Genomic DNA, 5,000 nt, shown 5'->3' with positions numbered 1-5,000 from the left:
ACCCCTGCCCTCCTACACGCCCTCTCCTATTCTCCTCTCTCTCTGACATTTGTCTTTTCCTTTGTCTGCTTACTTGTCTAGTTGTTAAACCAAATGTTCATCCTCAACCCCCCTTGCACGGGTGAGGCATAAATGCAATTTCGTGTGCTTTGTTCACTTGTGTGCTGTGTAGTGCTGTGTCACAATGACAATGGGAGTTGGAGTTTCCCCAGTTGGACTTTCGGATTTCACAACTCCCTTTGCTCCTGTTCTGTTCTGTTCTGTTCTGTTCTGTTCTGTTCTGTTCTGTTCTGTTCTGTTCTGTTCTGTTCTGTTCTGTTCTGTTCTGTTCTGTTCTGTTCTGTTCTGTTCTGTTCTGTTCGGTTCGGTTCTGTTCTGTTCTGTGTAGGGCCTTTTTGCTTGAGCCATTGCACACTAGCCTACTTTTCAGAGTGTCATTACCCCGCGTGCACTCCGCAAGGATCCATTAGGGGTTAAGTGGGTAGACATTACACAAGTAGGTCAGTGTTTGGGTGATTTTGTGATTACGTGTGTGTGTGAGAGAGGTTGTGTGTGTGTGTGTGTGTGTGTGTGTGTGTGTGTGTGTGTGTGTGTGTGTGTGTGTGTGTGTGTGTGTGTGTGTGTGTGTGTGTGTGTGTGTGTGAGAGAGAGGTTGTGTGTGTGCGTGTGCCTGTGCGTTTGCGTGTGCGCGTGCCTGTGTCTGTGTCTGTGTCTGTGTCTGTGTCTGTGTCTGTGCCTGTGTGTGATGGTGTGTGTTGGTGGGTAAGTGAGTGGGAGCATGCACGTGTGTCTGTGTGTGTGTGTGTGTCTGTGTGTCTGTGTGTGTGTGTGTCTGTGTCTGTGTGTGTGTGTTTGTGTTTGTGTGTGTCGCTATGTTGACGTGCCAGTGGGTAAGTGAGTGGGAGCATGCACGTGCGTGTGTGTGTGTGTTTTGTGGGTTCGACTGCGCTCGTGTGTGTGTTTGTGTGTAAACTCAACTAAAATGACCAAGGTTGTTATGTATGAATCAACAGTGTGTTCTGGCTACTGGATTGGGGGATGATGGAGGGGAGCTGGGGGTTGATGGGAGGCTTGTTTACATTATGTTTCCTGCTCCTGGTCTGAGGCTCTCTCTCTCTCTCTCTCTCTCTCTCTCTCTCTCTCTCTCTCTCTCTCTCTCTCTGCCCCCCAGGGGAGGGAGGGAGGTAGGGAACACTCCCCTGGTTGTGTGCCCGACACAAGAGCATCTTATGTGGGATCCACAGGGGGGAAAATCAGGCTCCTGTCCTGGCGGTCCGTCCACCTTGTGAGACCTGGCTTTGTGTAGTAGCCAGACTAGCGGTGGGCCAGGTAGGCGGCCTTCCTCCGCTGGAACAAACTGCGTGTGTGTGTCTACGTGTGTGTGTGTCTACGTGTGTGTGTCAATGTGTGTGTGTTTACGTGTGTGTGTCTATGTGTGTGTGTGTGTCTACGTGTGTGTGTCTACGTGTGTGTGTCAACGTGTGTGTGTCTACTTGTGTGTGTCTACGTGTGTGTGTCTATGCGTGTGTGTCAACGCGTGTGTGTCTACATGTGTGTGTCAACGTGTGTGTGTCAACGTGTGTGTGTCTACGTGTGTGTGTCTACGTGTGTGTGTCTACGTACGTTTGTGTGTCTACGTGTGTGTGTCTACGTACGTGTGTGTGTCTACGTACGTGTGTGTGTCTACGTGTGTGTGTCTACGCGTGTGTGTCTACGTGTGTGTGTCTATGTGTGTGTGTCTACGTACGTGTGTGTCTACGTACGTGTGTGTGTGTCTATGCGTGTGTGTCTACGTGTGTGTGTCTATGTGTGTGTGTCTACGTGTGTGTGTCTACGTGTGTCGGTCTACGTGTGTGTGTCTATGCGTGTGTGTCTACGTGTGTGTGTCTACGTGTGTGTCTACGTGTGTGTGTCTACGTACGTGTGTGTGTGTGTACAGTACGTGTGTGTGTGTGTCCGTCTGTGTGTGTGTCTGTGTGTCTTTGTGCAGTAGCCAGGCGTTTGTATGTCAACGTGTGTGTGTCTACGTACGTGTGTGTGTACGTGTGTCTGTGTGTCTTTGTGCAGTAGCCAGGCTAGCGGTGGGCCAGGTAGGCGGCCGGTGCTGCCCAATGTAGCCAGCCCTCGCTGGAACAAACAGCCTCTTTAAGCCCCCGGCACAAAGGCCAACCTTGTCGCGTGCTGCCGAGGTGTTTAAAAGGACTAAGAAAGACAAGCTGTTTTTCTGAAAAGCTCACGGGTCAATCATTGTAATTGCCTTTTAAAAAAAAAGCAACCAACCCACCGCTCCCTCTAAATTGTTTGCTTTATTTCAATAACGTCATTTTGTGTGAGATAAATTGTGCTTTTGTTGCTCACGACCCCTTGATTGCAACCGGTGGCAAACACTGAAGAGTTTGTGTGGAGTTGCCTCAACAGTAGCTCCTTTTTTATAGAGATTTGTTCTTCACTTCTTTTTTTGTGATCAAGTTTTTATTGAATAATATATTAAGATATTGTAAGAATATTGAGTGCCTCAACAGTAGCTCCTTTTTATAGAGATTTGTTCTTCACTTCTTTTTTTTTTGTCATCAAGTTTTTATTGAATAATATATTAAGATATTGTAAGAATATGGTGTGATGCGTTTTTCTTTCCGTCTTTATCCTTCCCCTCCCGCTGACCCCTTCCTGTTTCTCTCTCTCTTTCCATTGATGTGATTTGCATGTGTGTTCCCATGTGTGGCTCTTGGTCAAGCTACTGGCTGGTTGGAATGAGCATCACAGACACGCAAAGCTCTCCGGTTTCCTCTCTTTCGCCATTCCACCTCTGTCTGTCCATCTCTATCTGTCTATCTGTCATATCAGATCCAGAAGCTCTTTTAGCTTTTCCCTCCTCTCTTCTATAATAACACATCGATTCTCTCCATCATATTTGTCTGCTTAACTCATCTCCTCCCATCTTTCATTTACTCTCTCTCTCTCTCTCTCTCTCTCTCTCTCTCTCTCTCTCTCTCTCTCTCTCTCTCTCTCTCTCTCTCTCTCTCTCTCTCTCTCTCTCTCTCTCCATCTCTCTCTCTCTCTCTCTCCATCTCTCTCTCTCTCTCTCTCCCTCTCTCTCCATCTCTCTCTCTCTCTCTCTCTCTCTCTCTCTCTCTCTCTCTCTCTCTCTCTCTCTCTCTCTCTCTCTCTCTCTACTTTCCTATTCAGCATTTCATCTCTCTGTTGTTCATCCCTCTGTTTTCTACATCGATCTCTCACTGAGCTTTCAGAGACGGTGCTGTAGATTACATTGCATTACACTTAGCGGACGCCTTTATTACAGGGAGCTTCAGGACTTACAGTTATTTACAGGGTATTGGTTACACCAGTGGTTCTTAACCTGGGGAGTGGGCACCCCCCAGAGATTCCAGGGGGTGCGCGGAATTTTGTTTGTGTTAATGTTTTGACCAAAATTCTGCTTGGGAACATTATAATTAGGCCATATCAAAACCAAATTAAAACATATTTTGGTCCCCATTTAAAGTCATTGAGGTTTTGATTAATGTCTCATGGAAGAATCATTGTAATTAATAACTAAATGATTTTTTTGTGCCTATGTACATTTATAAGTTTGGGTTGGGGGTGCGCGGCTAGTATTGGGCACCGGTAAGGGGGTGCGTTAAGAAAAAAAGGTTAAGAACCACTGGGTTACAGTACCTAGAGCAATGTGGGGTTAGGTGCCTTGCTGAAGGATGGAGGTGGAGGGAGAGGTGAGAATAGAACCGCTAACCTTCTTATCCTAAGACCACATCCTTAACCATGAGACCAGCGCTGCCCGTACACGTACTGTACCTCATTCTTTCTCATGTGCACCAGTGGCCATAACCGCACCGTATCCAATAACTTCAACCACCTGTTCTTGATCCAAATCACATATGTGGATTAATACCGCCCACTACTGTGTAGTTAATCTGTTTATGTTTCCACAGTAGAGCTGATATAGTATTATTAATATACCACACCTGTGCACCTTTTTCATGGTCCTTCTGTTTATAGCCTTTATATACAGCACATGGATGCTATTTTTTTTGTTTTCCCCTGACTGTGTGAAACTAACTGCGCACAATTCAACCTCTGATTGTTGGAAACCGCTGTCGGTCAAAGAATAAGCTCACATGGTTGGCTGCCAGTGTCTTGCCCCTCCCCACAACATTGTGTGTTCATACTGCCCTTAGGTAATACACAGTAATACACTCCCAAACTACATTAGATGCTAACTTGAATGGCATTAGTGTTATACATGTGTAATGTTAATAAACCTCCACATCATCTGAGAAAGCTGTTAGCTTCCCTTTCTCCATCCCCTGTTCCTCTACGTCTCTAATGACACACTCTTTCCATTAATCTTCTACCTTTCTCTTCCATCCCCATCAGTCTTTCTGTCTCGGAGGACTCTCTCCCTTTCACAGCTGGTCCTCTATCTCTGTGTATCTCGCCCATCTCTCCCGTGTTTTCCTCCATCCATTAGTACTGTGTTGTCCTCCAGCATTCCCATCCATTAGTACTGTGTTGTCCTCCAGCATTCCCACCCCCTCACTCTCTCTTCTCCATCCATTAGTACTGTGTTGTCCTCCAGCATTCCCACCCCCTCACTCTCTCTTCTCCTCCCTCTTCTCCTCTCCTGGGCTCATGTTGTGCCAGGTATCTATCCCTTTCTTTCTTTCTTTCTTTCTTTCTTTCTTTCTTTCTTTCTTTCTTTCTTTCTTTCTTTCTTTCTTTCTTTCTTTCTTTCTTTCTTTCTTTCTTTCTTTCTTTCTTTCTTTCATTCTCTCTCTCTCTCTCTCTCTCTCTCTCTCTCTCTCTCTCTCTCTCTCTCTCTCTCTCTCTCTCTCTCTCTCTCTCTCTCTCTCTCCATCTATCTATAAAGCTCAGGTACAGATGGAACTTCCTGATGAGTGCTCCATGCCCCCCCCTCCCCCCAATCATCCACTTCCTGTGTCAGTGCTACTTTCCCCGATCTAATATGCAGACGTTACTCTTTA

The 5,000-nt window shown here is 46.2% G+C and overlaps 1 protein-coding gene across 1 annotated transcript in view; it reads left to right on the top strand.

Moving 5' to 3' along the window:
* The window catches only part of LOC134439193 (ankyrin repeat and BTB/POZ domain-containing protein 2-like), a 47,457-nt gene that overhangs the window by 27,943 nt on the left and 14,514 nt on the right, over positions 1–5,000 (top strand). The gene's annotated exons all lie outside the window — the stretch shown is intronic.

This window comes from Engraulis encrasicolus, chromosome 22 (assembly GCF_034702125.1).
Source record: "Engraulis encrasicolus isolate BLACKSEA-1 chromosome 22, IST_EnEncr_1.0, whole genome shotgun sequence".
In the NCBI taxonomy this organism is placed as follows: Eukaryota; Metazoa; Chordata; class Actinopteri; order Clupeiformes; family Engraulidae; genus Engraulis; species Engraulis encrasicolus.
This window is presented reverse-complemented; position numbering and strand designations above follow the sequence as displayed.